Source organism: Schistocerca americana, chromosome 4 (assembly GCF_021461395.2).
Source record: "Schistocerca americana isolate TAMUIC-IGC-003095 chromosome 4, iqSchAmer2.1, whole genome shotgun sequence".
Lineage (NCBI taxonomy): Eukaryota > Metazoa > Arthropoda > Insecta > Orthoptera > Acrididae > Schistocerca > Schistocerca americana.
The window spans coordinates 705149324-705173681 of NC_060122.1; positions in this window are offsets into that span (position 1 = coordinate 705149324).

Here is a 24358-nt window from a genome sequence, read left to right on the forward strand (position 1 = left end):
AATACTTCCTCATTAGTTATGTGATCTACCCATCTAATCTTCAGCATTCTTCTGTAGCACCACATTTCGAAAGCTTCTATTCTCTTCTTGTCCAAACTATTTATCGTCCATGTTTCACTTCCATACATGGCTACACTCCATACCAATACCTTCAGAAATGACTTCCTGACACTTAAATCAATACTGGATGTTAACAAATTTCTCTTCTTCAGAAATGCTTTCCTTGCCATTGCCAGCCTACATTTTATATCCTCTCTACTTCGACCATCATCAGTTATTTTGCTCCCCAAATAGCAAAACTCCTTTACTACTTTAAGTGCCTCATTTCCTAATCTAATTCCCTCAGCATCACCCGACTTAATTAGACTACATTCCATTATCCTTGTTTTGCTTTTGTTGATGTTCATCTTATATCCTCCTTTCAAGACACTGTCCATTCCATTCAACTGCTCTTCCAAGTCCTTTGCTGTCTCTGACAGAATTACAATGTCATCGGCGAACCTCAAAGTTTTTATTTCTTCTCCATGAATTTTAATACCTACTCCGAATTTTTCTTTTGTTTCCTTTACTGCTTGCTCAACATACAGATTGAACAACATCGGGGAGAGGCTACAACCCTGTCTTACTCCCTTCCCAACCACTGCTTCCCTTTCATGTCCCTCGACTCTTATAACTGCCATCTGGTTTCTGTACAAATTGTAAATAGCCTTTCGCTCCCTGTATTTTACCCCTGCCACCTTTAGAATTTGAAAGAGAGTAACTCCTCAGTAATCCAAGATCACTGCCTTTCTCTGGTTTCGGTACTGAGTAAGAATGGGAGCGCTTGTGCAGACACCTCACTGTCACTGGTAGATTTCAAGAGGCCAGGTGTGGACACACCCCATATCAATGTCCGTTAGTAGGTGTCGGATACTTTTGATCAGATATTGTAGGTTGCTTAAGGATGAAATTTACAGGAAGTGCAATCAGGCTAAATCAGAATGGACGAGACAAACATGTAAGAATGTAGAGAAAGATCTGACTGTAGGAAAAAATCGAGGTGGCGTATAGAAAGGTTTAATGTAACTTTGGGGAAGTTGCATGTAAAAGTATGCAAATGAAGAATCTCTACTAAACGCGGAAGAAAGACTAGACAGTCTGGAAAACTTCAGTGGAATCTCTACTATGGAGAGGAACTATCCCTTAGTTCGACGAAAGAGGAGGAGGAAGTTTATCTGAAAGAAGTATGTCTTTCAGTAAAAGGAAGGGTAAAAATGTCGGAGATACCATTCAGCCATTGCATTTAGTAATGGAAGGAAGGTTGAAGAAAACACAATGCCTTCCAAGTGTTTTTAGACCGAAAGAAAGCCTTTTCAGATGTAAGACGTACTAGGATGTTAACAACACCTAGAACGCTGGGGTTAAAGCGCAGAGACTAAGCTATCTGTAACACCTACAAAATCCCGATGGTAATAAGAAGGGTGGAAGGTGAAGAAAGAGAAGCTGGGATTAAGAAATGTGTAAGGCATGACTGCAGCTAATCGTCACTGCTGTTCAGCTTGTACGATGAAGTAATGAAGAAAGTAAACGAAAAATTCGAAATCGGAATAAAAGTGCCAAAGTAGATGTTCTAAGACTAGTAAAAGACAAAGCACTACCGGCCAGATGTGAAAGACACTGTTGAAAAGAATGGACAGCATTCTTGAAACTATATATGGTTTAAGGATAACTGAAGAGGTGTACCAGTTCAAACGACAGCGTTGATCTAACAGTGTCACATGTTGCGAGGTTCTTACCAGGACAGCTCCCTTATTCTCAGCAGATGTAACAATTTTCATATGCCCCACTAGAAAAAAATCAGGTAGGACCAGATCAGGTGAACGAACTGGCCCTTCAGTCTTTCAGGGAAAGTCTGACACAGTTCTTCATGAACGAAATGCACAAAGTGACTGTGTATACTGTGCGGGACCAAACACTAACATGGAAACCAGTAAGCTAATTTTTCTGCGCCTATCTGTCATCATGGAAGCCTATGTGCTAGTCTGGTTTGTCTACCTGTAAAGTTAGCTGCTTATTATATAACTAATGTATTAATGCATTCTAGGCCTGCAGCCGGTTTCCAAACAAATTTTCCGGACTGTAGACTATATAACTTAGCAATATAATGGGTAAAATCTTCAGCTACTGTTCACATGGCCGAAACATTGGTTTTCACATTTCACTGCTAAAATTACCCAACAGCAAGCCTAGCTTTGTAAGTTTGATCTCATTCTATTCCGAAACATAGATGCCTGTCTCAAGGTACATGGTTCAGAATATCAAAAACAAATTTGACAGCAAGTATGGTGTCAAGTGGTAACTCTAATAACAGTGGTGTTTTCAGTGTTATCACTTAGCACGATGCTTTGTAACAAGTTCGTTTCTGGTGAAGAGACATGCACGAAACGCTTCAGTGAAATGTTTATAAAAAGTAGATTCCTGTTATTTAGCGACCTGAAGCAGTTTTAAGTGCGTAATCAGTAAGTTAAATTGTAAGTAGGCTGTTTAGGTTTTTACGTTGGTAATGCCACGTAGCGCTCTGTATGAAAATCACTGAATGTGCTGTGTGCAGTCTGTGGCTGGTTGGCATTGTTGAAATAGCCGCTATTGTAGTGTTGGGCAGTTGGCTGTTAACAGCGGGTAGCGTTGCGCAGTTGGAGGTGAGCCGCCAGCAGAGGTGGATGTGGGGAGTGAGATGACGGAGTTTTGAGAGCGGATGATCTGGACGTGTGTCCATCACAGAGAGTAAATTTGTAAAACTGGATGTCATGAACTGATATATGTATTATGACTTTTGAACACTATTAAGGTAAAAGTTTGTTCTCTATCAAAATCTTTCATTTGCTAACTATGCCTATCAGTAGTTAGTGCCTTCCTTTTATTTAGCTGGCAGTAGTGGCGCTCGCTGTATTGCAGTAGTTTGAGTAACGAAGATTTTTGTGAGGTAAGTGATTCATGAAAGGTATAGGCTATTGTTAGTGAGGGCCATTCTTTTGTAGGGATTTTTGAAAGTCAGATTGCGTTGCGCTAAAAATATTGTGTGTCAGTTTGAGCACAGTCATTTATAATTTTTCTAAGGGGACGTTTCAAAATGTCTGGAAACATGAGTCCGGAATGCATATGTACTGTATCTTTTTAACGAGACGCAGATAAAAACTAATTGTTTTATGCAGCGGGAAATGTCGCAAAAGTGCAGAGAGAACCGTTTTTTTTTTTTTTTTAGTTTGAAACCAAGCTGACCGCCACAAAGAGAGTAAATCGACGCGTTTTATACGGGCGTTAATCCGCCTCTCCGTATTACCTGCCACGGGCGCCTATGTGAGAAATGTTCATTGTATCACTTTTACAACTACATAAATTTACGCTACCTCACACGTAACAGTAAACTTAACACACGAATAGCGACATTATCTCGTCCATTAGGGCAACTTTAGATCGAGGAAAAGGACCGAGATAGAATCGAGCGTTTTTCCTCGCGCCGTTCGACCTCTAGTCGTCAGGTGCTGCGAGTGTGAATTTGAATAGAAAATTGTTCTTATCTAAGTGCTGAGGCCGCCCGCGGATGTGCGTTAGCTTATCCGAGGGACTCTCGCTGCAGAACGCAAGCGGGGCTGCACTTAAGGCGAATGACGGCGCAGAAACACAAGGCGACAGGCCCGCTAGCGGGCAGCGGCCAGCGCCCATGGGACAGCCACCAGATAAGGACGAAGCGCCGCGGCGCGGCGCGGGAAGTTGCCAGTCATGTAAGAGCGCGCCGCCGGCCAACAAACGCGTAATTAAGCCGGACGCTTTTTGGCGGCACGGCGCGCCAGCTGCTCGCCTGATTGGTCCACTTCCGCCACCGGCACCGGGCCCGCCTTTTATAACCTCCTTAATTGCGACGATGCTACCCCCTGGCTCCGCGCTAGATATGTGCGGCCGATACGCGGGACGCGATGCATTATTCATGGTTACAATTGATTCGGGTGGCTTTTATGTGTTGTTTATATAGGCGGGCAGACCAGGGCGCCCGGTCGTTACTGGCCGAGTGTGTTTCTCTGTACGCAAATGAGGAGCGCGCGCAGACGCCATTGTGATCGACCGTCGCGGACAATGCCGCGAGCCGCCTAACGAAGGCGGTCGCCACCTGCGACCGGCGGAGGGAGGGCCTCCGATTTCCATGGCCGCCGGCGGGGTTCGCGAAGTTGCCAGGCGCCCACGCCCGTCCTCTATGTGCGACGGTCGTTCGTAAAGTTTGTATCTTTGGCTAGAGGAAAAAGAAAATATTGCAACATTTTCACTGTTACACCTACATGAAAACTTGACTAGAGAAAGGCTCGGTTGGTAGGACATGTTCTGAGGCATCAAGGGATCACCAATTTAGTATTGGAGGGCAGTGTGGAGGGTAAAAATCGTAGAGGGAGACCAAGAGATGAATACACTTAGTAGATTCAGAAGGATGTAGGTTGCAGTAGGTACTGGGAGATGAAGAAGCTTGCACATGATAGAGTAGCATGGAGAGCTGCATCAAACCAGTCTCAGGACTGAAGACTGCATCTATTAGGTGACGATTAGTACGGCCTTAGTAAAAAAATGGTTCAAATGGCACTGAGCACTATGGTAGTAACTGCTGTGGTCATCAGTTCCCTAGAACTTCGAAGTACTTAAACCTAAGTAACCTAAGGACATCACATACATCGATGCCCGAGGCAGGATTCGAACCTGCGACTGTAGCGGTCACGCGGCTCTGGACTGTAGCGCCTAGAACCGCACGGCCACTGCGGCCGGCGGCCTTAGTAAAGATAAAGGAACCAGGAAAGGTAGTCCTGACGTTGTGTTTGATTACGAAAGCAACAATGAAGAAAAATTGAGACTCGTTCATAGTATTTGTCGACCGGGAAAAAGCATTCGACAGTGTAAAATGAAGCAAATTCTGAGAACAACAGGCATAAGTATAAGGAAAGATGACTACTACACAGGGTGTCCATAGCTACAGTTTGAAAACGCTGCGGAAAGAGAACCACTGCTCATAATGACGCCAAATCTGAACGGCATATTATTGACGCAGGGGGAAACATCTTGCGAAGAGAAAAAAAGAAAACCGAAAATTTTAGAAAATTTTACGTTTTAAGCGTCTTAAAGTAAATGGGGTCGGCTACTAATGACTTTCAACCGCAATACGATGGCTATGGTTTGATTTGCACGTTAGACTATCTGTATTGTTCAATGCTCGTGACTGCACAAGTTCGGAACTCAACAATTGTGACACTATCAGTTGTCTATACCCATCCGCCACGGCAAGGTCGTAACACATGGGATGCGAAAACTCGCTTTTTAAGTGTCCTGGGGCCTGAAACCGCCTATAAAAGGAAAATCCACTGGTTTCTAATTGTGAGACTGGCGCAAGACATGTGCAATAAATACACTGATAAGCCGGAACATAATGACAACTGCCCACTGCAACGCTGGATGCCGCCTCGTGGCGTTGCGGGCACGTGACGTGGTAACAACAGTATGTAAGCGGAGCGGACATCGGCGGAGCAGCGAAGATATGGGCTGCAAATGGGGAAATCCATTGAGACAAGCGGCTTTGACAATGGGCAAATTATTATTATCCAGAGCTTATGAACGAATATTTCGAAAATGGCGAAGCTGTTAGAATGTTCACGTGCTACTGTCGTGAGCATCTACGGAAAGAGGTAGAAGGACAGTGAAACTACCACTAGGCACTAAATCGCTGTTCGTCCACGACCCTTTTACAGAACGTGGGGCCCGCTGTCTAAAGTAGAATAGATGGTGATCCGTCGCATCTCTGCCGACAGAGCAAAATGCTGTTGCACACACAGATGTTTCGGTCGATGCTGTTCTTCGTACATTATTGAACAGAGTACTCTGCAGCACACCATCCCCACGCGTTCACATGTTGACCCAACGACATCGAGAATTACGACTGCAGTAGGCACGGTTCCATTGCGATGCGACCGTTGACGCTGATGTCTCGGCGACCAAATGACCAAATTGGTCTGACGTTAATCCTATGGAGCCCATCTGGGTCGCTATCGAGCGCCATTATCACGTACGATGATCAGTGGCCGGTTGTTTACGTGAATTACATGACCTGTGCGTATGCGTGTAATGGCACATACCTCCACAAACACAGGCCGCTGTGGCCGAGCGGTTCTAGGCGCTTCAGTCCGGAACCGCGCTGCTGCTACGGTCGCAGGTTCGAATCCTGCCTCGGGCATGGATGTGTGTGATATCCTTAGGTTAGTTAGGTTCAAGTAGTTCTAAGTCTAGGGGACTGATGACCTCACATGTTAAGTACCATAGTGCTTAGAGCCATTTGAACCATTTTGAGGCTCTACAAGCCTACCAACAAACTGTTGGATCCCTGATACGCAGAATCAGTGTTTTTCGTTCCAAAGACGGAAAAACAGGTTTTTAAACAGGTGGTCTTGATGTTTTGGCTGATAAGAGTTTTCTGTCCACCATTTTCTGCCACAGGTTGAAATCCAGGGGCAGCGTGTTCCACAACACACCAGAGTGTCTCGAGGGTCAAGGTCAGAATGCGTTGCGCAGTGCGTGTCTTCAGCTCACCTAAGTTCATAACTGCAAAAACAAAAACAAACAAAAAAATAGCTCTAAGCACCATGCGACTTAACTTATGAGGTCATCAGTCCCCTAGAACTTAGAACTAATTAAACCTAACTAACCTACGGACATCACACACGTCCATGCCCGAGGCAGGATTCGAACCTGCGACCGTAGCGGTCGCGCGGCTCCAGACTGTAGCGCCTAGAACTGCTCGGCCACTCCGACCGGCTCATAAACACAACATATTTCAGATAACCCTACAGCGAGACGTAACCCCGGTTAAAGATCAGGTGATATGGACGGCCATACTGCAGGAAAATGACCACTGTTTACCATTTCCGAAATGCCGCTGCAGCAGCCGCCTCATTGGCTGTGCAATGTACAGAGGTCCACCCTCTTGCACAAAAATGATCCTACCCACACTCCCAAGCTCTTGAAGGGTTGGAATGACGTTGGTTCGGAAAAGACTCTCACAGAGTTTGCCAGTGACGGAACAGGCCACAGGATCTGCAGGATTCAACTTCACGAAAAAATACGTCCCTATAGACGCACCACAAAATCACCATTGCCGAATGTAAAGGTACTGCTTGATGTGCCTGCGGATTTTCTGCTGCCCATAGTCAGTAATTCTCGGACTGACATATCGTTGGAAATAGAAATGGGGTTCGCATGTCCACCGAATGTTCTACGGACATTCATTGTCCACTTCCACGCGAGCAAGAAATTCCAGAGCGAACATTTGTCTTGCTGGCAGGGCAGCAGCAAGCGACTCCTGTAGGTGGGTAATTTTGTGTGGATGCCAATCAGGATATTTCGTAGGATTTTATGCACTGTGCTGACAGGCACGTCCAACTTTGGGGCAACGCCCCGTCCACTTAATGTCTACGCACCACCGCTCGACCTCTCTTGCAGCGCTGTGGCCACATCTTCGACAGCCATCGGATCAACTGTTTTCCTCTCCCTCCCGCATTGCACTTCAAGAGGTCATGTGCTTTGGTATTTTGTAAACATTTTCTCTAGATCCTTAGTAGACATCGGACCAAAACCTTTTTTCATGCTTTGAGTGTCCGGAACTTCTGAAGGGATACTGGCGCACAGTCACCTGTAAAAGAGCTTTACCAGCAGCGCGCGATACTTCATGGAGGCGTCTCGGACGCAAACTGAGGAATAGTCTTGTGCGGTGCGTCTGTCGGTGTGTATATGGACAGCCTGTACTTTGGTATTCCGTGTCAATTTCACTGCTTGTTGTTAAGCCCAGAGGCTGCTTGTTCTTTAAATTTTGTTTATAAATTATTAAACATTGCGCATTCATTTCGCATTGTTTTTATAGTGGCTCATTGCCTGTTCGGATCTGATGTTTATTGGTGATGGGTTTATCATGACAGCGTATTTGTTCAATGAGACTTTTTCTCTCTGTCCTAGTAATACTTGACTTCATATTGTGGTTTATTTGTGTTGAAACAGGACCACTGGAGTGAGGTGAAATTCTAAGCAACGTTATTATCTGAAATTTTAAGTTAAATTGTTCAATTCCTAACTTTAAATATGTATTATTACTTTATTTGCATCCATTTTATTTCTCAGACTTCACCTGATAAAGATATATACAATAACAGTATGGCTTACCTCTTAAAATCAATGTGTCGTTAGTTGTTGTGAGTGGTAAGTTGTCGTGTGCCAGTCTATCGGCAACCCAAGAGTAAATGTTTTGAAAGGCAGATAGGACCGAAGACCGTTTGGCCACGACAACAGTCCAACGCCTTTTGAGGTACATCAGGACAACATGGGCAGCTTGCAGTCTTCCAAGTTATTCGAAGATGACATCACGCAGAGTAAGACAAGGCACAGCCACTTACATTAATACGTCAGAAACGTAACGATTCTGTTCAAATAACTGACTATGTGATTTTGTTGAGCACCCAATACAGCCCCATACGTTACGTCAGGTGTTGGCCTGCAAGGCGATGAGGAATCCTGCCTGCTGGCGTTCGTTCTCCTTGAAGCTTCCACAGCTGCATAAGCCCATCGCGATGACCTGCTGCCTCCGTCAATCCTGCCTGGTAAGGATCCCAAATATGAGCTATATGATCGGCCGAACGATGGTTTTAAAAGCTACCGTCTTCGAGTGCGGACTACATTAACTGAAGATTGTTCCAGTGAATCTCACTCTGACGTCTTCGTAACACAAAGTTTTATGTGTTTGTTCCATTTAAATAGCTACTTAAGCATACTCCAGATGTAAACATAACTGCTTCCAATGACTGACTGGTTATTGCCTCGTCTTACAATACTCCACCCCCGTAGCTGACCAGTCAACATGAAAGGCTGCCATGCAGAGGGCCTGGGTTCGATTCCATTGTGGGAGGACTCGTATGGGACACACTCAGGTTCGCGACACCAGTTAAGGACCGAGAAGTAGCGGCCCCACGGTTTGGAAAGTCTATAAAAAGGCCGCTAGTGTTGATGACATGCCCCTCCATACCTCCATGCCGGAACCGCATGAAGCCGCAAGGCAGAGAATGACACGGCGGCCGGTAGACATCCCTTAGGCCTCCACTGTATGGACGAGCAGTTCGTTATGGTCATACGATAAATGTTATTTCCGCCTGTTTATGCATAATAAGTTACATTTGTCAGTCCCCGCATAATGCGTCAATACTCTGCAGACCTTCCAGCGTTGCAATCCTCCTACGGGCGACAGTTTGAATGGATGGACAATCTCATGGAGTTCCTGGCGACTCCACCTGGACTTTTACATACACTGCGTGACAAAAGAAGCTGAGATGTCATGTGATATTTCATTGATTACAATCTGGAGTCAATACCACAAAGAAAAAGTATGAGCTCACTTATCAGCGTGACATTGCGTCCCCTCTGGCCCCGATGCAGGTCCTGATTCAATTGGGAGGGGTTCATTAAACCATTCTTTACTCTTCTGTGGCAAGCTGGCTCACATTTGTTATAACTGGTCCCCGATATTCTGCATTCTGGTACTGAGGCGGGAGTTGACGTTCGAGCTGTGCCCACACAAGCTCTGTAGGGGACAATTCTGCAAATCTTGCTGGCCGCAGGAGTATCTCAACATCACGCAGTGCTTAGAGACACATGCCTTGCGTGGCTGAGCAATGTACCGTGGAAAAATGGGACCACGACACTGTCGCATGATAGGTGACACACGAGGACACGTCTGTGAAGTACTGTTGTGTCGTCAGAGTTCCGCCAATCACCTCCAGCCGTGACCAGAAGTCGTACCCGTCGACGTTCCACACCACGACACCAGGAGTAACACCACTGTGTATCTTTAATGGAAGAATTGGTCCTCTCCTCAGAATGCCGCCATAGTCGCCGACAACGGTCATCCGGGGACGATTCACCGTTGGATACGGTGTAACGCCGTTCATCAGCAGTGTATGCATCCCGGGCCAGCAACACTCCAAATCCAGCCGTTTGTACTGTGGGGTTAAAGGCAGCCTATGCGTGCGACAGTAATTCCGTAGTCCGGCTGCTGCTAGGCTCCAGTGAAAGGTGCTGGATGACGAAGAATGTTGCAGGGAGCTCGTTACATGTTCTCGGATGGCATATGCAGATCTGGAGGGGTTTCGATGTGCTTGGTGCACCGTTCGGCGATCTTCCCTTGTGATGAAATGAAATGTCGTGTGGCTAGGGCCGACCCAGCTGGAATAGAACCTGGGCCCCTTTGCATGACATACCGTCGCACTGACTACTCAGCTATCGACAAGGACTTCCTTTGTGATGGTCAGATGTAATCGTCTGGAACCCTAACGACGAGGAGGCCTCGCCCTCGCGTTCCCATGCAGTCCCACGTCGGCGCATTGACACATCCGAATCACTCATAAATCTGGATGTTGCTTAGTGATGACTCAATATCTAACGCTGTTTACGCCCCTTATATACACCAATAAACCTAGTAGCAACACTAAACACGAGCAACACCAATGCACTTTGGTGGCCACTATGCCTTTCACAGAGAATTACAGCCCTAATCATTTACATACCCCTCGATCTTGTGTACGTGTAAGAAGGTGAAGTAAACTGACATCCGACCATGTCTTCTGTATGGTTCACCTTTTTTAATCGGACAGTGTATAATGTCCTCATGAAAGAATTAACAAAATCAGAGTATGCTCATGAAAAAACTCAACTTCTTGCAATAGTTTACGACCGCTCGGCTGACGGAAGATCTGTACCTAAAGACTGTAAATTTGGATAGGTCAAACCAGTACACAAGATAGGAAATAGAAGTAATCTGGTGAATTATTGATCCATATTATTGACATCGAATTTCAGTAGGATTTTTGAACATAAATGTTTTCGAACTTACGGAGTACCTCCAATAAAACGATCTACTGACACATCGGCAGCAAAACACAAATGTCCCTTTATTTACACTAAGCCATCGGCAAGTAATCTGTGGATGGTCCCATACTTCTAGATTTACAGAAATTTATTGACACTATTCCTCACGAGTAGCTTCTAACCAAGCTGCGTGTTTACGGGGTATCCTCTCAGTTGTGCGATTGCATTCATGATTTCCTATCAGAAGGGTCACATTTCACAGTAGTTGGCGGGAAGCCATCGAGTAAAACAGGAATGATATACAGCGCTCCAAAAGGAAATGTTACAGGCCCTCTGCTATTCCTGGTCTACATAAACGATTTAGCAAACCTCTAAGATTGTTTCCATATGATGTGTTCATTTACCGTCTAGTAACATCATCAGTATATAAAAACGAATTGCAAAAACGATTTAGACAAAATAGTTCGAAAAGTCTCATTTGACTGTAAACAATTTAAGGTGCAAGGCCCTTCACATAAGTACCAAAAGTATCCATTAGCAGATTAAAAGGTTGCCGATTCAACTAAATACCTGGGGATTATAATTACGAACAACTTAAATTTGGACTCATTACACGGAAAATGTTGTGGGGAGCATGAACAACAGGCTGTATTTTATTGGCAGAACACTTAGGAGATCCACACTACGCTGCGCGTTGAAGGATCCGAATCAGACAGGATTGACGGAGGATATCCAGTAAGTTCAAAGGACAGCTCACGTTTTAGTAAGGAAAACCAGGGGATATAGAGTCACGGATATGATACGTGACTTGGAGTGGCAATAATTATATCAAACGGTTTTTTCTTTGCGGTGAGATATTTTCAGGAAATTTCATCAATACCTTTTTCGTCTGAGTGTGAAAATATAGGTTTGACTCCTACCTACATAGAGAGATGATAAAGTAAGATGATAAAGTAAGAGAAAACGAGCCTGCGTGAGAAGATTTAGGTGTACATTTTCCCCACGTGCTATTGCAGAGTGGAAAGTTAGAGAAATTGTCTGAAAGTAGTTCTACTAACCCTCTGCCAAGCACTTGAGTGTGAATCGCATAGAACTCATGTTGATGTAGGTTAACGGGATAAGCTTGACTTCCAAAAGCAGCATAACAAAAGACTGCTGGACCCAGGAGAGTGCTGGAAACCGGCTGCAGTAACTGTGCCTACCAAAACACGTTGGCGAATAGAGCGAGGCAGGCAGCGGGGTCGCCAACCCAGCTGGAGGACTGGAGATCAACGAGAAGCACGTGGGGCGGAAGGCAGTCTTCAGCCGCGCTCGGGTACAGTCTGGAGAGGGGGAATCTCACCGACAGTTCTCTGCTGAGAAACTCAGTCTGGGTGAGACACGAACATGCGCGGGACGAGAAGACGGCGCATTCTAATATATGCTGAACAGGTGGTGCCTCACAGCTCGTAAATATTTGAAAAAAACTCGCCTCTGTTCCTAACGGATTATCCTGCGATCCGGAACCATGTTCTACCCGCAGGTTTCCTACCAAACTTCTTCCAGGGGCAACAATAATTTGGTTTTCAATATTCCGCGTTATTATTGATCGAATTTAAAAATTTCAAATGCTGTCGTAATCTACTCGTTAAGAGGTATATTTTGTTGTCAAAAGCCTAACGCAATAACACTAGTATTACAGTTAGAAACTGTCCATTTGTCTTGAGTCAGCGTAAATGATGGTGTGCAATTAGTCTGACTTTATTCCTCCAGTATTTCAGAATGAGAGCGGTTAGTGACTTGGAACGAATCTTACACATAATTTCAAACATTTACAAATCCTTTTATTGCTGACATCCGCCACAAAATTATGAAGGGAAAAAATTTAACGCTTACTACATTTTCGCTGTTCACGCAGTTGAACTTCAGCATCAGACATGAAGTTTTAATTTACAACTTCTTTAGTAGCAACTCACTTCGCTTCACTGTTTCCAGACCATATTTACTTATAGCACTGAAAGTATCTGCAAAATTACATAACTGAACCACACATATTTCAGAACGTACAACGTCGCAGGGTTTTAGATGCGTGAAAAACTAGCTTCTGCCTAAAATGGCGCGCAGTAAAACTTCATCAGGCTTGACTTTTTAATTTATTGCTGCTTTACTGCTAACTCTATTCGCAACACACTCTGCAGACGGCATCTACATACATCATTGAATGTATCACTGTACGACACGTAGTTCAAGAGATATGGCCTCATAAACACTGAAACGCGCGAAAAACTTGATTATCCTTAAAAAGTAGCGCAAATTACCCTGACTATGTCCATGAGAGCATTTAGCGACTTCCATCAAAATTTAAGCATAATTTCAAACCTTTTGTAAGCTATTGTCACTCACGTGCTTTACGTCGTATTTAACACATTAACTCATCTGTAAAGTAATCAGTGGTAAGAACCTGTTTCATTCATGGGTGTTCGCCTCTTTACAGATTCGAGGGTTTAATAGTATTCTGGAAGCTGTTATGAAAGAAATCTTTATTCATTACGTTTTGCATCAGTCAATCATCATCAGGCAATTAATGATTAACATCAGACTAGAGTTCAACGTCTCGTCTACAGCGAGGTCATTAGAGGCGGAGCATAAGGTCGGATTACGAAAGGATGGGGATGGAAATCAAAGAAACCACCCAGACATTTGTCAGAAACGATTTAGGGAAATCACGGAAAAGCAAAATCTGGATGGTCGAACGGGGATTAGAACCGTCGACTTCCTGAATGAGAGTTCAATGTGCTAGCCACTGCGCCACTATTATTATTATTATTATTATTATTACTATTATTATTATTTTCTGATGTCGTTTTGTTCGTTGCATTTGTATTTGTCTGCCCCGGATGTCCCATGGTGGCACCTTCCCAAGTTCATCGTTGATCCGGTCACTCAGTTGCGTTATTACAGAGAGCAGCTAATCCTCTCGCCGAACACGTTGAGCTAACCTGCCGGCACGTCGCACGGTAGAGTAACCACTGGCCACCTCACACGGTGGAATCGTTCTTAATGTGCCTACAAAAAATAAAACATTGTGCGCTACTGTAGCTGACGCGAACAGTAAAATGTATTAATACAGTGAAATAACCTTTGTATATCGTCTGCGTTCAGATTCCTTTTCACAAAAAGAACAAATATTATAAATAATTTTTAAAAGAATGCAGAAACATGGAACCAGAATATAGACAGTGTACTAAGTTTAAAAATGGTTCAAATGGCTCTGAGCACTATGGGACTTAACATCTGTGGTCATCAGTCCCCTAGAACTTAAAACTACTTAAACCTTACTAACCTAAGGACATCACACACATCCATGCCCGAGGCAGGATTCGAACCTGCGACCGTATCAGTCGCGCGGTTCCGGACTGAGCGCCTAGAACCGCGAGACCACCGCGGCCGGCTACTAAGTTTAGTTAACTGTATAGATGCTTTTACTCTTAATGGCATGATCCTTGTTTAATTTTTGGACGCCACATTATAAACAGTACTATACAGGCTGCTCTAAATGGTTTTATGTTATCTGATTGTGAACGTTTAATATACTTGTTTGAGAACATAAAAACATTATATGTTGTTTAAAAAAATATTTTGTTCTTGCGAATTACGTACTCTGCTATATTCTAGCTTTTCATTATTATTATTATTGTTATTTCATACCTACTGTTTCTGATTTGCATGTGCTTGTAATGGTTAAGTTATGTATCAAAATTACTAAAACGCTGTAATTCATTGTAGTTCAGAAAATAAAAGATTTTTAGTTAAAAACAATACAGCGTAACACGCGGTGCGCTAGCTTGTGAATCAGGGATATGATCCAGACCCAGAGAAGCCGCGCGGTGGTTTAGTGACCATGGCTGGTGGACGGGATAGCCTGACTGTGATTTTCAGGTGGTTTTCGACAGTCGTTCAGGCAAATGCCAGGCTGGTTTCTGAAGTCCACGTTAGAGAGTCGATCACAAACAGTTAAAATACATTAACACACAGGACAAAGTTTACACGATTCACAGACATGTCACAGCCGACTGCGACTGTGGCCACTGGAGGAGCATTCGGTGAAAAAGTTGATAGTAAAATGAAAGTTTCCAAATCTTGAAAGAACTGACTCCGTACTAGATGGGATATGCGCTAGGGAAAAGAAAGAAAGAAGAAGAAAGTGATGATAGCTCGCTCGAAAGTAGTAATGAGTAAAGATATATTTCATCACCAGGTTTTGGTAGTTATCAAATATAACTTACACCATGTTGCATGCTGCTTGATCACTATTGCCTTAATGCGTCACGAGTGGACCCGGTGTCTCCCGATTCTGTGAAACCTTCAGCCAGTAAAACTCGTTCTAAAACTGCAAACGAAACGAATTTTCCTTGTCATGCCACATCAAAAGTAACTACGCAGTACTCGTACCCTCTTCAGTCACCCCAGATTTCTCATAACACTCAATGTCAAAGATACTTTGCACCATCGACAACTGCCGCTAAAACATTGCAGAGGATAGTTCCATAGCAGCTCCTCGTAACACTGAAGTATGAACTACACTAGACTGATACACGCGTGCCTGTTACTCTAAGTGAATGATTTGTGTACCGCAGACTTTTTTTTAAGGCGTCAGTTTTCTGCCTGGTTTGATGTGGCCAGCCACGGATTCCTCTGCTACGAAAACCTTTTCATCTCAGAGTAGCACTTGCAATTTACGTCCTCAATTATTTGCTTGATATATTCCGTATCTCTCTTCCTCTACAGTTTTTATCCTCTACGGTTTCCTCTAATGCCATGGAAGTCATTCCCTGATGTCTTAGCAGATGGCCTGTCATCCTATTCCTCCTTGTCAGTGTTTTTCACATATTTCTTTCCTCTCCAATTTTCTGCAGAACCTCCTCATTCTTTACCGCATCAGTCCACTTAATTTTCGACATTCGTCTGCAGCGCCACAAATCAAATGCTTCGATTCTCTTCTTTTCTAGTTTTCCCACCGTCCATGGATCACTACCATACGAAGCTATGCTCCAAGCTCACTTTCTCAGGAATTTATTCCTCAAATTAAGGCCTCTGTTTGACTTCTCTTGGCAACCTATGCCCTTTTTTCCAGTGCTAGTCACCTTCAGATGTCCATCTTGCTCCGTCCGTCATAGGTTACTTCCCTCCTAGGTAGCAGAATTCCTTAACTTCATCTACTTCGTTGCTATCAATCCTGAAGTTAAGTTTCTCGCTGTTCTCATTCCTTACGTCTTTCTTCGATTTCCTCTTAATCCATATCCTTCACTCATTAGATCGTTCATTCCAGTCAGCAGATCCTGTTAACTTTCTTCACTTTCACTCAGGACGGCAGTGTCATCAGCGAATCTTATCATTGAGATTCTTTCACCTTGAATTTTAATTAAACTCTTAAACATTGCTTCTTCTATGTGAAGATTGAACAGTAGGAGCAAAAGACTACATCCCTGTCTTACAGCCTTTTTGACGGAGCGCTTCGTTCTTGGTCTTCCACCCCTATTACTCCCTCTTCGCTCTTGTACATGTTATGTACTGTATTACTCGTCTCTCCCTATAGCTTACCCCCAATTTCCTGGTCGCCATATCCTATGAATATATCTTGATTTTTCTTTAGCCTTGTTTCCTTTATCAACCGCAACGCCAGAATTGCCTCTCTGCTGCCTTTATCTTTCCGTTGTTCTGTATATTATTCTTGTCAGCAACTTGGATGCATGAGCTGTTAACCTGATCATGCGATAATTCTCGCACTAGTCAGCTCTTGCAGTCTTTGGAATTTTGTGGATGATATTTTTTCGGAAGTCGGATGGTATATCGCCAGCCTCATTCATTCTACACACTAACGTGAATAGTCGCTTTATTCCCCTTCCTCTAATGATTTCAGAAGTTATGATTGAATGTTATCCACCCCTTCTGCCTCATTTATTAAGTCTTCCAAAGCACTTTTAAATTCTGAGACTAATACTGGATCCCTACCTCCTCTATATCGACTCCTGTATCTTCTATCACATTAGCAAATCTCCCCCCTCATAATGACTTTTAGTGTACTCTTTCCATAAATCCGCTCTCTCCTCTGCATTTAACAGTGGAATTACCATTGCACTCTTAATGTTATCACCCTTGATTTTAATTTTACCAAAGGTTGGTTAGACTTTTCTGTATCCTGAGTCAGTCTTTTCGACATTCATTTCGTTTTCGATTTCTTCACGTTTTTCTTGCAGTCATTTCGTCTTAGCTTTCCTGCACTTCACTCCTCAGCGGCTTGTATTTCTGTGTTCCTGAAATTCCCTGAATATTTTTATATTTCCTTCTTTCGTCGATCAACAGAAGTATTTTTTCTCTTAACCACTTACCTTCTATGAACTTATGCTTAACTTTCCATCTTCTGTGACTGCCCTTTTTGGAGACGTCCGTTCCTCTTCAACCGGACTGCCTACAGAGTTTTTCTTTGTCGCAGTGTCTATAGTATCACAGAACCTCCAGCGTATGTCTTCTTTCTTTAGTACTTTCGTATCCCACTTTCTTGCGCTTTCATTCTTTCTGATTAGTCTCTTAAACTTCAGCCAACTCTTCATCGCTACTAAATCGTGATCTGCTTCTATACCTGGTCCTGGGTACGCCTTACAATCCGGTATCTGATTTTGGACTCTCTGTCTGACCATGAATCTAATTAGAATCTACCCGTATCTCCCAGCCTTTTCCAAGTATCCCTCCTTGTGATTCTTGAACAAAGTATTAGCTATTACTAGCTGAAATTTATTGCAGAACTCAATTAGTCATGTTCCTTTCTTTTTTCTATTATTAAGACCATATTCTCCCGTAACCGTTGCTTCTACGCCTTCTCCTACAACCGCATTCCAGACCCCGTGAGCCGGCCGGTGTGGCCGTGCGGTTAAAGGCGCTTCAGTCTGGAACCGCGTGACCGCTACGGTCGCAGGTTCGAATCCTGCCTCGGGCATGGATGTGTGTGATGTCCTTAGGTTAGTTAGGTTTAATTAGTTCTAAGTTCTAGGTGACTGATGACCTCAGAAGTTGAGTCGCATAGTGCTCAGAGCCATTTGAACCATTTGAACCAGACCCCGTGATTATTACGTTTTCATCCCCTTTACCTACTGAATTAATTTCTCTGTCTCCTCATATTCTGTTTGCGATGTTGTCATGTATATCTGAACTATCGTTGCTGGTTTGCTTCGATTCTGATGAGAACAATTATATCACTGAACCGTTGATATTAACACTCTCTCTGCCCTACCTTCCTATTCATAACGAAGTCTACTCTCGTTATACCACTTCCTCCTGCTCTTGATATTACCCAATACTCATGAGACCAGTAATTCTTGTTTTCTTTCTATTTCACTTAACGGACCTCGACTATATCTAGACTGAGCCTTTGCATTTTCTTTTTCAGATTTTCTAGCTTCTCTACAACGTTCAAGCTTCTGATATTCTACGTCCCGACACGTAGAACGTCATCCTTCCGTTGGTTATTCAATCTTTTTCTCGTGGTCACCTTCCCCTTGGCAGTCCCTTCCCAGAGATCCAAATGGGGAACTATTCTGGCCAATGGAGAGGTCATCAACACTTTTTCAATTACAGGCCACATGTCAAGTGGATACACAATGTATATCTTTAATGCTATGGTTTCCATTGCCTTCTGCATCCTCATGCCGTTGATCATTACTGATTATTCCATCTTTAAGGAAAGTTTCGCACCCCGTGAGCAAGAGAGTGACCTGAACCTCTGTCCGCCCCTCCGCCGTCTTTGGCAAAGCCTTTGACAGAATAACTGTGACTTGTTATACGGAAGTCTTCGACCGCGGATGCTGATGATTTTTATTCAAAATTTAAGCGATGGTGCGGTTATAACCCGAGACTAAGCACGTTTTGGTAATTAATGTAGGTCGCTATCCCTAGAACATGGGTGCTGTTGTTTTGGTATTAGTTACTTCACTACTTAGCTGAACTTCGGGGTGAAAGCGTGGACATCATTTCAAGTTAGTATGGCGAAAGTACTACTGGGGACAGAATATCCGTAGTTTAATTAAGATGTCAATAAAGAGCTCTAAGTGGTGGGAAAAGTATCAGGATAGCATGGACTGACTCTCTGTTTCGTTCAAGGGACGTTAAACCACAATTTAGTGTATTTTCTTGTATTAGAATGTCGCATTAAGCAAAATGTATGCACTATATGTCAGGCATGCGTAATGGGTAACTAAACTAATTTATAAATTCTCACTGAAACCTGGAATTAGTATTTAAAAGGATAAAGTAATTAAAAAGAAATATGAAGAGAAAATACATAAAATAATACTCTAAATATATTCTTGTGGAATTAGTCTCACTGCTTGACTATCTTAGAAAAGAACTGTTCACAAGAAAGGATGCTAGACAAGCAATGCTGTGTAGAACTTAAAGATGTAACATTAATCTTGCGATCCACATTCTTGCTGCTTCCACGTCCAGTCTACGTAACTAACGCTCTGCCAGGTTAACTAGAAAACACAAACAGTAAGAAACAGATAATTCTCTCGTTATAAACGACTTTTCTCCTCATAATGGCGGAAAAATTGTCAATTACATAGACGAAGACAGCGAAAAATATACCTCATCGCTGCATTTCTTCTTGAATATCCGAAAACGAAGTAGGAAATACATTATATGGAGCATTTCCATGGACTGTTTGAGAGGCATGAGCTTCTATGAAGCTACTCGAGCAGGTATTACATCTGCAAAGGAAGAATCAGCACAAGTACGTCTTTCATAGCTGTGGATTACTTTACTTGAAGGGAAAAAGAGGAAAAGGAACGATGGGGCTTCCACATGTGTCCCTGGATAAGAGCAGCAGTGCGTACCTCATAACTGCTGGAGTTCAGACAGTCCGAAGTTATTAGTAACTTAAGTGCTATGTCAGCAGGCGATGAGAGGCACTAATTGAGTACTCCTGATCTACACTGACATGTTTACGTACCTCCTGCGTTCATCTGTCATCTCCTCATGATTTACGCTCTGACCACTTCACGACTGACCTCTTTAAGGCTTGAAGGCCGTAAGCTATTTTCATACACACGCTGACAAGTACTAATGGACTACAGTTAATTTCTAGAAACTTACGTATGAGTCTCGTGTAGGAAGCTGCCTGACGCAACATTTAGTCACCACGTGTACCGCGAGAAACGCAACAGCAGACGTAATTTCTGGAAATTTGGACCATAACTGACTCTGATAGCTCGCAAGTCATCAGCCACAATGATTGCTGCTACAACAACTGTAATGTAGGTGTAGAGGGCTCGTCAACGACGATGTCAACAGAGCACACGCCGCTGTGTCCAGAGTAAACTACAGTTCACAAGACTGTGCAAGCACTACGTCACTTTTATGTCACACTCATTTATCGAAGACCGCAGGAACTGCTACCGATTTTTCTTAACATTCGATGCTGGGTGCTTGTGAAGCACGGTAATATATTCCGTAATTTTGCATCGTAACTCACGTGTTATGAATGTATGCAGTTTCAAGGCAATGGGATATTGAAGATTTATAAAAACACGTCATTCTTCGTACAATTTCTTGTACTTAAAAGTCGCATAGTTACGCATTGGCTGTTAAAACCTTCAAGAGCTCTAATTTACAGAACAAAAGCTGGACTTAGTACAGTTCATCGTGATATACTGGTTACGGACTGTAGGGTAGCTCTGAAAGTGGTTCGCGTCCATTAACATCTTAATCTTTTTCCGCCTTCACGTTTCCAAAACGTTCTGGCAATTCATTATTAATCTAACAGTGGTATATTGCTTATGAGATACTCATGTTGTGTACATAGTGCGCTATCTTTCTCTCTCAGTAGTGAGATGTCATTGTGAATAATTTACAAATTAAGCATGAAACAATCGAATAAAAATTCACATGTTGATCATCTGGTAAAGCAAACAGCCATCCAGAAGAAAAAGCAAAGCAATGACTAACGTTTTCAACAGAATTAAAAGGTAACATAGTCTCAGCCATCTATAACGTGTATAAAAGACAATTTACGAGCTAGTTCTTTTAGGACACTTCTTTTCAAAACAAATGTATTCAGTTAAAGTACATCTTTAACCACCAGTATTACGCTTTTCATCATTTTATTGCAGAAAATTTTACCAACAGCGACGCGTTTTCGAGAGATACTCAGTGTGTTGTTTTGAAAGACCATGTATTCATTGGACATGGCACAAATGAGCTGCTGCTTTAACTCGTCTGCTAGAATAGTTACCCACCATCCCTAATTACAGACCAAGTCCTGAAATTAATTTTCAGAGTTTCTAAAAATAAAAAATAAGCTATTGTTGAGGTAACTGAATGAACATCGTTGGATATATACGTTACTGGATTCTAAGCTGGCTGGTTTCGGCTTCTTCTTATTCCTAAACCAGTACGTTGTCACACTTCCAGGGTTCATGAAACGTATTAGGAAAAATAGTTAGTACTTTTTCAATAAGTTACGGAGTTAAATCTTGCCAACACTAATCTGTCCCATATCCCTAACCGTCCACGTGAAAGCAGAACTGTACACATTTATGAAAGATGTAAATTGGATTTCAACCTACCCTGCAGTAAAGAAGAAGAATAACTTCCAGTTCTCTCCAAGTGAGGTGAGTGTTTTCATTCTGAACGTCACGTTCGCCTCCCGCGTTCAAAACGATTGTGAAAGTCGATAGACAACTCTTTTCGTATTCGATGTAGCGTGTGACGTCCAAATGACGTCACGTTTGTACGAAGTCTCGTGAACTGTACGTTAGCACTGGTCCTAGGTGGCGTGCCACTTTGTGCGTGAACCGATGCCGCATGGAGATCCTCGTCGGTCCAGTCTCCGGGATTCATCGAGTACACAGACCAGTACGACAGCAGTACTGAAGAATGGCAGGACACTGATAGGGGCTTTTAAACACCATGCGCTAGGCATCCGCAGCTGTGGCAATACCTCTTGCAAGAAGAACACCGTGTACAGCTGTATGATAATCTTTAATAGAACTCGAACGGTTTCGTGGCTTATAGCCGTAATCTCAGGTGTACGTAATCCACTAAGTCATTACAGATATCGAGATAGGAAAGTAGGGAGGCCTGACATTCACCGGTAAAACGGGATTGCCCGCCAAAATCAGATATTCAATTAGAAAAGGAGCTGAATGGTGTTGTCACACAGCTGCATGCAGTGTTCTTTATGGAAGATATTTTAAGAAATTATTCTGATGTTTGTCTGGAGTGTTTTAGAAAGTCTTAATCAACGTGGCTGAAAAGGAATATGAATGTAGCATCTGCACCACATTTTGATCTAAAAAAAAGTTTGGCACGGAGTTAGGGGTGGGGGAGGCGGGAGAGAAATGTTTATAACTGAAAAAAGAATCGCTCACTAATGTTCTTCATGGCTCAAAAATCGATCCTCTACAGTTTATGGTGTATGAAAGCGAACTTCCATTCAACTTTCAGTATAATGACACAATCGAAATAAACACGATTAAAAATTAATAATTTATATTGTAAATAATTCCACGAAATTTCGGGCGAACTACAGGATATCGGTTACCTTCCTGCTACGACAATTCGGCGCAGATCTGGTAGCCATAATCAAGTGTAACAGCATATATTATACACCTGATAATGACTGGAAGACTCTGCGCCTAAATATCGTGGCGGAAAGCTACAGTAATCGGTCAGTTCGACCAGAATTTCATGGAAGGATCTATACACTGTGAAAGTACTAAACCTTGTAATGTCTTTAAAATACATAAACATCCTGCTGCAAATTTAATTGAGACCAAGAAATACAAGCAACACGTCTCTTTTACCAGTGACAGTCAAACCCGGCACTGTAGTCACAGAGGGCGCTGTTTCCTTAATGTACTTCGTAATCGCCGCGTGCTGTTAACGTTTCTTCGGCTTCACTTAATTGCATACCGAGGGTAAGGCAGGAACAGAAACTGAGCCATTAAAATTTATTCCGCATTCATATCCGGGCGTGCGTGAGTGATGCATACATTGTCCGACAAGACACAAACAGCACATTAATAACAATATGTGACACACAATAGTGCTGCAGTCCAACTGCGCGCCGTCCGTGCATTGTACTTTGATGGATATGCGAGCGCCCAGCTTAGCCTAATTTCATCTCCTTGTTCTATTTGAGGCTGTTCCTACAGGCGCGATTGTTATGCAGAATACGCGGCGCGTACTTAATTCACCGCGGCCAGCGGCGAAGTGGAGTGCCAAGGGCTTTGCTGCAAATGAAATTTCCGCTTCCCGCCGGCAGTCCGGCGCAACGGTGCGTCGCCGCTCTCAAAAGCGTTGCCTTTCGCACCTCGCTGGATTAAAACACGTGCACACACACGCTCGCACGCAAGTAGACCGACGCGTACGTACACTCGCTTACACGAAATCCTGCGTACTTCATTTCTGGCCTGCTGACAGAAGAAGGTACTACACGGGCGAAACTATTCCTCCGAAACAGCCTCCCGTTCCTGCTTCACTTCTACGTTTGATTACCAGCCACACTGAAACTGCATTTCGCGGCAGTGACAGCTGCGGTATTTAAATATCTTGGTGGCCGTGATTACCTTTTTCTTCCGCTCACTATATGCACGTCTTATATCTTACTGCGGCTGTGATGACAGATGTTACTTAGTGCCAACAAGCGTAGAATGAAAGCAGAGAGTTTAGGTGAGCCATGGTGCTCAAGCATAATCTAATCTAAATGAAAAGCAGTGATAAGATCACCGTTATTAAGCAAAATACAGTTCCATTCGAAACGACTATTTTTCAAGGTGACTCATCCATATTAATCAGTAGCTCAGCTTTCCGTGATATAGACAATCTATCGCTGAACGGACTCACATCTGTTATAGAGCTAGCCTTTTCAGTTTTAATCTTTCAAAAAGTCGTATCACACAATGTCATACGAAACAAAACTCTCCCTGGTTTCAGAAATATCAATGGGCGCTTGCTAAACGTGTAAATTTCGCCGTTGCCTGTATGGAAAACGCTCATCACACTCAGAAATTTCTCTCACAGTTACCAGTCTTTTCCAATTTCTGTACCAGAAATTATAAATCCTGTGACTTCAAATAAATTACGTGTTAACTCACAACAATCAAACTACAGATTAAAGGAAAATTCTATGGCACTGTTGCCAGAAGTGCATCGGTGGTGTATTTGTGCAGCGTAATTGAAATCTTCTTCTTCTGCCATTTCAGGGTTAGGCTTAGGATCAGTTCCGGTCTCATCATCTCATCCTCGGTCTTTCCAGATTTCTCTTGCTCCATGGTTTATAACCCATTGCTAGTTTCGGAAGACTTTGTCGTGGCAAACGAAGTACATGTTCTCTCCATTTTTCTTTGTATTGGTTTGGCTTTTGGGTTATTGGTTGGATTCCTAATTTTTTCCTTATAACTTAGTTTCTAATTTG